At 45.0% G+C, this 9367-nt stretch overlaps 1 long non-coding RNA gene across 1 annotated transcript; it reads left to right on the top strand.

Annotated features, from left to right (window-relative positions):
* The first annotated feature begins 6753 nt into the window (after positions 1–6753).
* On the top strand, positions 6754–8661 carry LOC143666640 (uncharacterized). Its single transcript, XR_013167714.1, has 2 exons — positions 6754–7061; positions 8522–8661. It is a non-coding gene; the product is annotated as an uncharacterized LOC143666640 (long non-coding RNA).
* The last annotated feature ends 706 nt before the right edge of the window (positions 8662–9367 follow it).

Raw genomic sequence — 9367 nt, 5'->3', positions numbered from 1 at the left:
CTGCAGTCAGGCTCTCTGGTTCTAACCCAGCTTCACTACTTACTAGAATAGAGATGGTTCCCCATCGCTGCTCCTACTCCTGCTCCAGAGTTACTCAGCTGCTTGCAGGATGTCAAATATCCCCCATTCTTTCCTCCCTCACCACTACAGTTGGCCATAAATTTCTGCTCACTCTTCCAAGGTCAACTCCAGGGACAGTCTGCCACCTTCCTGCCAGCCGGGAAGACTGGGGTAAGGGTTGCAGGAAGACCCCTTAGCAAGCCTGAGGCTTGGCCCTGCTAGAGGTGGCACTCCCAGGGAACTGCCCTTTGATGAACCTGGCCCCGCTGTGAAATCAGAAGAGTAGGTGGGGTTTTACCAGGGGTTTGCTCTTGGTAGGAAGGCAGCAAGAGGTAAGGATCTCCCCATCAGGAGTGGCCACGGCCCCACAAGATGATGATCCAAAGAAGTTCTCTGAGAACTGGATGGGATCCTCTCCTCTCAGGCAGTATTCTCAGTAGCTGGGTGCTGGCATGAGGACTTGGAAGCCCCATATTCTTGTATTGTTTGCCTGTGACTGCCAGCATTTTCTCCTCCAATCCCCTTGTCAGCACCCCCACTGCAACACCCAGTAGCCTCCCTTCTGAGATCTCAGGGCTTCCTCAAATTCCACCTTCATGGTCCTTCCCAAATCTCATATGGTTAGTGTTTATGATTGTGGATTCACGAACAAGACGGACTATGTTCCAATCCCAGATTCTCTGTTTACTAGTTGTGTGACCCTGGACAACTTACTTAACCTCTCTGGGCTTTATTTCCTCATTTGTAAAATGGATGATAATAATAATATCTATTCATAGTGTTGTGAGGACTAAATGAGTTAATGCATGTAAAGCTCTTGGAATAGTGCCTGGTGCACAGAAACTATTCAGTAAATATTAGCAATGATTGGTGTTGCTACTAATTGTCTCAGTGGGTAGAAACTTCCAGTAGGCTGGTGGCTGCCTGTATTCTTTACCAGTGTATCCTCTGTCTCCAGGACAGTATGTATCACATGGTAGGTACTCAGCAAATATTTATGGAAGGAAGGGTGGGAGAAAGAAAAAAGGAGAAGAAATGAGAGGGGAGGGGAAGGAGAGAGGAAGGAAAAAGATGAGAGTGGAGGAGAAAGAAAAAGAAGAGAAAAGAGGGGAGAAGAGAGGCAAAGCCTTGAAAGCTGTTTAATTGCAACACATAGCACTGTGAATAGAAAATTATTCGGAATTGAAAAATAAATTTCCACCCAAGTGGAATCTATGCCCTTTCTTATTTTTCCAAAATCATGTAATTATCCTCAACCATTAAATATTTCATAATTCCTTATATTGAATTCATGGTTATTTTGGAGAGGAGAGATCAGGGCACATTAACAATTATTTGAAAAATGTGTTTGGAACAAAATGGCTCATTACATTTCATCAGGATCCACCGGACCTTCAGAGGTCTTTGCCCTGTCTACGTCTCAATCCCAGTGAGGACCTACAGAGGTCCAGGGAAAGCCAGGGTCTCACAGCATGGCCATGGATATCTCGGGGCCTTTCTCACAGCCCCAGATATAAGCCTCGAGATCTGCAGATCAAGTCCCTGATCTGGCCAGTACAATGATAATAGGATCCACTTTCAGCTGCAGAGTCACGTTATGTAAGTTCTCAAGATTAATGTTCAACACCAAAAAGTTAATAGAATAATTCTCAATGCAAAGTCATTATCAACAGATTGGAATTCTCTAACTCAATGTGACCAGCATTTTCTCTCCTGGTCAACAGGCAAGAATTGTTCAAGGGTTGTTTGATGATTAGATACTTGGAATCAAATGTTCAACAACATCAAGATAAGCTGGACCAATGCCTTCACCTCACAGTAACAGGTGGTCTTCTCTAGTATTTCCTAAACTCCAATCATTCGCATGCTACCTACATGATTCTTTCCCGTGTCTACTGTATTATTATCATATGCTATCTTGATAAGGGATCCCAGCTCCTTTCTTAACCAGGCCGCAAGTATCCTTGCAAAATCCTCTCTGCATTCTACAGGGTGAGTTGGAAGAGACTTGTATCTCAGGAGATTATCTGTGTAAACATACTGTTTCACTTTGCTGAAGGTGTTGAAATGCAATCTACTGGAAATGGGTTGGCTTTTACAATGGGGATCTATCCGTTTACAAGCTTAAAGTTCTGATGCCGTGAAAGAGCCCAAATCAAAGCATCAACAGCAATGCTTTCTCCGCAAACACAGCTACTGGTGATTTTGGAGACCCCTGCCACATGGCGAGGCATGTAGTAGTGTCTGCTGGTCTCGCCTTCTGTTTCGAGCTTTGTTGCTTTCAGTTTCTTGCTTCCACGGCTTTCTCTCTGAGCATATACTTCTTTCTCTCTGTGTTTCTGTGACCTTCTCTCTGGCTTCTGTGGCTTATCTCTACGAGCTTCTGTGCATTTCTCTGAATTTCATCCTCTTAAAAAACTCCACCTGAGGCCTGCATCAACTGAAACAACCTAATCAAAAGGTCCCACTCTCAATAGGTCTACACCCACGGGAATGGATTAACTTTAAGAATATGATCTTTTCTGGGGTACAGAAAGTCTCCAAACCTTCACACACACGCCAAGCCTCTTTGCCAAAACCATGAAGAGATTTGGCGGCTTTAGGCAGGTGTCAGAGAAGATCTCTCTGAAGTGGCAGAAGCTAACAACCCCCAGGAATTTATCCTCCCCCCAGGGAGCTGGAGAGAAGACACAGTCAACAAGAGGCTATGATCAGAAGGCATCAACTTCCCTTTCAATAACACCAATGGCCCTTCCTTCATGACTTCCCATCTCAGAGGTTTGAGTGTGAACTGGGTATGGAAAACCATCAGAGAATTACTAACGACCTTCTGGGTGAAATGGTGGGATCATAGCACTGCAAAGAAAGAAGGTTCTTTGTCTTTTATGTTTGCAGTAGAATGATATGATATCTGGGATTGACTTTGGCAAACTCCAGTCGAGAGAAAAAAGGAGGTTGGGGATGTAGATGAAACGAGCCTGGCAACATGTTTCTCATCGTTGGGGCTGGGTTTTGGGTCCATGGGAGTTCATTAGACAGTTCTCTCTATGACTGAGAGCGTAAAAAGTTAAAACCTTTCCATTGATTTGCAGAATGGAAAAAATATACATAAATGCACATATATGCACTTGGAACATTTTTCTAGCTTCGGGGATTAGTTCTGTTTGGCAGACAGAAGCTATTCTGTTAAATGGCTTATGGTATTTAAAAAGCAATTTGGTTCCATTTAATTGCTACCTTAAATGAACTGCTCCTGAGCCTAGAGAGATAGTTGTTAGGGCCAGAGTGGAGGAAGAGGGGATAGTAGGCTTCAAGCGGCATTGAGCGATTTCAAGTGTGAACAGCAAACTCGAGAGTGTGGTAGGGGTGGAGGTAGGGTTAGCCCATTGTCCTAGAAGGATGCAGAATTCCCAAGTGGAGGGCAAAGCTCTCCAGATGAAGGTGAGTGTGAACGATGGCTTGTTCGGCCGTTCTCAACAGCCTGTCACCATCTAAGTGGTGATTGCTTGAATTCCTTCCCAACTTGACCCAAGGTAGGACATTTTAGGGATGAAGAGGAATTTTTTAAGAATTTATCCCAACATTACATGCTTTATCACTCATTCACTACAGATGCATTGAGCATCTAGTGTCTGTGAGGCACTGTGCAAGCCACGGTGGAAACAAGCCAGAGAAGGGCACTGCTTTTATGAGGCTCATGGTTTAGTCAAGAATGCAGGTTTTGCAACCACTAAATGCACAATAAATCACTGGTTACGTTATGATTAGTGCTAATGAGGGAGATGCACAAGATGCCAGGAGGGCAAAAAGTAAAACATAAAATCTACCACAGCATTATACCCAAAAGAATTGAAAGCAGGGACTCAAAAAGATGATAGCACACCAATATTTATAGCAGCATTATTTACAACAGCCAAAAAGTGGAACCAATCTAAGTATCTGCCTCAATAGATGAGTGTTTTAAACAAAATATCTTTCCATGCAATGTGACATTATTTAGTCCTAAAAAGGAATGAAGTTCTGATACGTGCACAACATGGATGAATCTTGAAAATATTATGCAGAGTGAAATAAGCCAGACACAAACGGACAAATATTATATGATGTATCTCATATGAAACATCAAGAATAAGCAAATTTCATAAAGACAGAGAGTAGGTTAGAGGTATCAGGGTGTGGGATGGGAAGTTAACACTTGATGGGTACAGAGGTTCTGTTTGGGGTGATGAAAACGTCTTGGTAATGGATGGTGGTGATAGTAGCATAACATTATGAATATAAGTAATGCCACTGAATTGTATGGTTAAAAATGGTTAAAAGAAGATATTTTTATGATCCAAAGTTTCCTTTTAAAAATAAAAAAGGAGATATTTTTTATTAAATATATGCTACCATAATAAATTTTTTTAAAAAAATAGAAGGTGCTAGAAAGGCTTCTAACAGAGGGACTCAGTGTAGATTAAGGGTCAGTGATAAGTAGGAACCAGGAAAAGAGGCGAGGGAACAAGCGTTAGACAGGCAAACTTGCATGTCTCTGAGCAAAGAAGGTACGTGGTATGGTCTGGAAACCAAAAGCTGTTAGGATGGAACTTCACAAGTAAAAGGCAGAGGAATGTGAGAAGATGCAGGTATAGATCCTACAAGAAGTTTTTAACCATTTCAAGGATTTGGGGCTTGTTGTATAAGTAAGGAAACTGCCACCTGAAGTGATTTCCCCCAACCCACGCATAAAGGAGAAACTAATTCAATAGCAATAAATGCAATCATTTATAGAGGCAGTAAGAGTGCCCAGGACACTGTCTAAAATGTTCCATAAGGAGTAGCTCATTGGGTCCTCCCAACAGCAAAATATGGAGCATGCCTTTTTACAGATAAAGAAACTGAGGCCCCAAGGTGTTAAATAACTTGCCCAGGATCATCAGATATTAGCCAGCAGGAAGATTTGTTGCAGAGCCTGACCTCCTTACAAAGTGCTCTCCTTCCTCTCCATTCAAGGCACTCGTTACATGTTTCTTGAGGACCCATCATGTGCCAAGTGCTGCTCTTGGCAGATATAAAGCAAAAGAAAGACAGACAAAGTCTCTGCTCCTGTGGAGCTTTCATGGGGAAGAAAGACAATAACAAATACCTAACCATGTAATCGGTCAGAAGAATATAAGGATAAAGCATGGAAGGGCATAGAAAGAGACAGAGGGCCCTCAGGTAAGATAGCATTTGAGCAGAGACCTAAATGAAGACTTGAGGATACCTGGGGGAAGGAAATATCAGTAAGAAGCAATAGCATAAAGGCCCCAAGATGGGAACGTTCTTGGTATATATTCATGGATCTCTGAAGAAAGCAGTGAGATAAGAAGAGGGCATGAGGTGGGAGTTGAGGTGGAAGATGAGAGCAGACAGGGGAGGTACAGCCTTGTAGTCCAGGGTCAGGGCTTTAGGTTGTACTAGGAATGGACAAGGAGCCAGTGGGGTTGTAAGCAAAGGAGTGACAAGGGGTGCCATCTTTAAAAGTTCACTCTGCCCTTCTACATGTTGAGAATAGGCAGAGGGAACCAAGGTGGAAGCAGAGACCCTAGACTCTTTAGGAGGCTGTTGTAACAATCCAAGAGAGATCAAGGGGACTTGGGTCAGGACATTTTCATGGAGAGAATGGGCAAAACATATTCCGGATAGTTCTGAAGATGAAGCCAATAGGATTTGCATCTTTGGCAAATATGGGTGTGAGAGGAAAGCAGTCAAGAAAGACATCACAGATGTTTGGGGCCTGAGCATCAACAGGAGGGAACCACCTTTAACGGAGATGGAGCAGGCTGGGGAGAACAAAGCTTTACCTCCGACAGACCTGGGAAAGGGCCTGGTAAGGCAGAAAAGGGAGAAAGAATGGGTTTCCTCACCCCTGGAGGTACATAAACGGAGCTGAGCCCCAGCAGGACAAGGATGCAATGCAGCTAGATGGGGAACAAGGAACTACGAGAGGTCAGAAGGGATGAGTAGGAGGTGGTTCGTATGAAGCCTGGAGTCAAAATGCCTGTGGCAGTTTACGTGGGACCATTGACAGAGCCTGGGGTACTGGGTGGCTTGCAATTTAGCACCTAAGGATGTGGAGGGCATGGGGATACAGAGATGACATCCCAGCAATTACGCAGGCAAAGGTGAGCAAGAGGCACGGATGGACAGTGGCCCCAGTGACCATCAGACAAGGTTTCCCGGTACCACATTTTCAGCACTGCTCAGGGCATGGAACTCTGCCTGAGTTTCCCTTGCAGGCACATGAAGTCTGATGGAGCAAAACAGATGGTGCAGCAACCACAGCAAGTCTCCCCCTTCATGACTCGGCTGTTTGGGTTGAAAAATTATCAATGGAGGCTGCGCCAGTGGCGTCTGGGGAGCAATGATTCTATTTAGTGATGTCTCCAGAATTCGCTTAGGCACGGGGATGCTGAGAAGAGGATTTAGACAAGATCCCTCTCCTGTGACACCCGATGCCCCCTATGACTCAACTCAGCAAACCACCCTCTGCTCCAGGCTGGAAACAAGCTCCAGAGTAGCTGGGGATGGACAGCAGAGGCCAGGGGATAGGAAAGGAGTTCTGGGGTCCAGCTGGGTGGGGAAGCTGGCTCTCTCTCACTAGCTGTGTGACCTCAGCAAGCTACCAGGCTGCTCTATGCAGTGATGTCACAGTGGCGCCTTTTGGGGCTCTCCTGAGAAAGGAGTGAGTTAATGATGTACGGTACGTACAGCTGAGCTTGGCATAGTGTGAGTATCCAATAACATGAGCTACAGTTATTACTGTTCAACTCAGTATGCACAGAGCCAAGCTGAACGTGATTACAGTTCAGTAAGTAGTTGTTTAATATGATTTGGGGTTATCGCCCTCATCGCCATAGTGATTGGTCTTACGTCGTCCAGTTCTTTGCCAAGCAATTTACAGACACTTGGGTTTCTTGGATGGTGATGGAGGAAAAACTCAAGGATTTAAGAACACATGGCAGCCACCAACTTTGGTGAGAAACACAGGGATCATTTTTAAAAGCAGAGCTTGGGTCTTCCACAGATGTGGAACATGGCAAAGTGAGGAGAAAGAAGGATGGACTAGGTGGGGAAAGGTTTTCCTGAGGACATGAGCTGAAATTTTAGACACCAGATTATTTAGACATGTCAGAAAATTCAATACGTCCATACTACATCTTTTTCTTTTACAACTGGAACTAGGCCCTGGTTAGTTATTAGTACAGTCAGATAGTTGGTTAATTAGTTAGTCAGCTAGTTGTATCTTAGGGGTCGATGTTTCCTCCCTCCATCCCTCCCTCCTTTTTTCTTTTCTTCCTTTTTCCCTTCCTTCCTTTCTCTGAAAAAAGAACAAAGGTTAAAATGAGCTAGGAGATAAGGAATCAGGTCAGTTCAGACAAATTATTATAGCAAATGCTAATTCAACAACAGCCAATTCATCGAAAGCCAGCGGTTGCTAAACTTGACATTCAGCAATGGTCTTCCCTTGAGTTGACCTAAAGCCTTGAGATATTGCTGAAGATGGAAAAATGGAGACAAGACCAGGTAGTGGGACCCATAGAAAATGCAAGGCTTTGATGTTCCTTGGAGAGTTGTCCTGTAATCTGGAACTATGGCCCAGGGGAAATGGGGCTTTGTCCTCAGAAGAATCCACACTCAATTCAGCCCTGGTACCAGGAACACATGACCCAAACGGGAAATGGACACCAGAGGCTCTTAATATTTAGGAAGGACTCTAAAGAGAACTGGGACGCCTCAGGCAAGACCTGGAGACTAGCCGCCACCTCAGAAAACATCCAAAATTGGCAGAGCATGAACCATTTAGAACAGATCCTACTTTGTAGAAAGGATGCAAGCTACCACATACAGGTCATTCTTCCCCAGCACAAGGGAAGTAGAGGGCACAATCAACCTCTGCATGAAAGATCTTTCCCAACTGGGTTTAAAGTCACAGTTCTTAAATTCCACACAACTGACATAAAGTGGCCAGAGTCCAAGTAAGGCATAAAACCATGGCGATTGTCCTTTTCCCCCTTATTTTCTGTGCCTCTGCCTTCCCAGATAATACTAGATCTGCTCCTTGACCCCACCAACAGAAGGCAAACAGTTCCATGGGTAGGAGCGTGGACTCGAAGCCAACCTGCTGGGTGGCTGCAGGCAAATCACTTCTCTCTGTGTCTCCATATCCTCACTCTATAAAATGTGGGTGAAGGTAATTACAGCGCCAACCTCATAGGGTGGTCATGAGCATTAAATAAATTAATATTGCAAAGTGCTTACAACAGTCCCTGGCTCATGACGTAATCAACACAGGATAGTGGAACTCCTCCTCCCCACCCCGTTATTATTATTATTGTTAATTTTGAATGAAGCAACTCACACTGAGACAAAGCAGAGTAAGAAATTGGAGAGTGGAGAGTTTCCGATTTTAACTTCTTTGGACTTTAATTTACAGGGAAGAGAGGAGTTACCTGGACGGTGTTCTGTGGTTTCCATTTGGGACAGACTGTGGTCACCACGGCGGACACCAGTGGGCATAATTGTAAACAGGCACCAGAACAGAGGCTGAACGTCCAGCCATTGAGCAAACCTTCATTTAATGAGTGGGTTGTGATCCATTTCAGAGGATTCTGGTGGGTAAGAGCTGAACATCCATCCTACTGGTCCCAGGAGCACACCCAAGGGTGCTTTAGGGAGGAATTCTCCTGAAAGGAGAAGCAGAATTGCCCAGATGTGCATGTGCCCTTCCCCTAGGGAGGAGGCCGAATCCAGGTTGAGCCCTGGATTAGCCATTTAACCCCGTGACAGAGGGACCGAAACCTAGAAAACGTTCCAGGGGAGGGTGTTTCTTCCACTGTGCTTACATTTCTCACTTCTTTCTGGAGAGAGGAGGGAATTTGTGTGCTTCTGCAGCCTCTGTCTCCTATGTGCCACCCAATCCCTCGGGTGGAGAAATTCACTTGGATATTCACTGGGCCAACATTCGCTGGGGGCAGGGTCTCTTCTGCTCTGTGTAGTAGGTTCAGCAGGTATGGTCTCTCTCTTTCCTCCAACTCCCTCTGGAGGATGGATAAAGGGTCTTACTTTCCAGAGTGGGCTGGGGTACACTAATTGCCTGAGCGATGGAAGCACAGAAACTTCCTATTCCTTTTTCACTTATTTTTGTCCCTGTGCTCCAGGTGGCTTCCCTACCAGGCTGAAGTCAGAGCCAACCTCCATGCCTCTCTCAGCTCTGCATGCCCCTGGTGTGGAGATGGGCCCCCATTCCCAGGCAGGCAGGGTTTATGCCACCCGTTCTTCC

Source organism: Tamandua tetradactyla, chromosome 23 (genome assembly GCF_023851605.1).
Source record: "Tamandua tetradactyla isolate mTamTet1 chromosome 23, mTamTet1.pri, whole genome shotgun sequence".
NCBI lineage: Eukaryota > Metazoa > Chordata > Mammalia > Pilosa > Myrmecophagidae > Tamandua > Tamandua tetradactyla.
The sequence above is the reverse complement of the archived record's forward strand: the minus strand, read 5'-3'. Positions and strand labels throughout refer to the sequence as shown.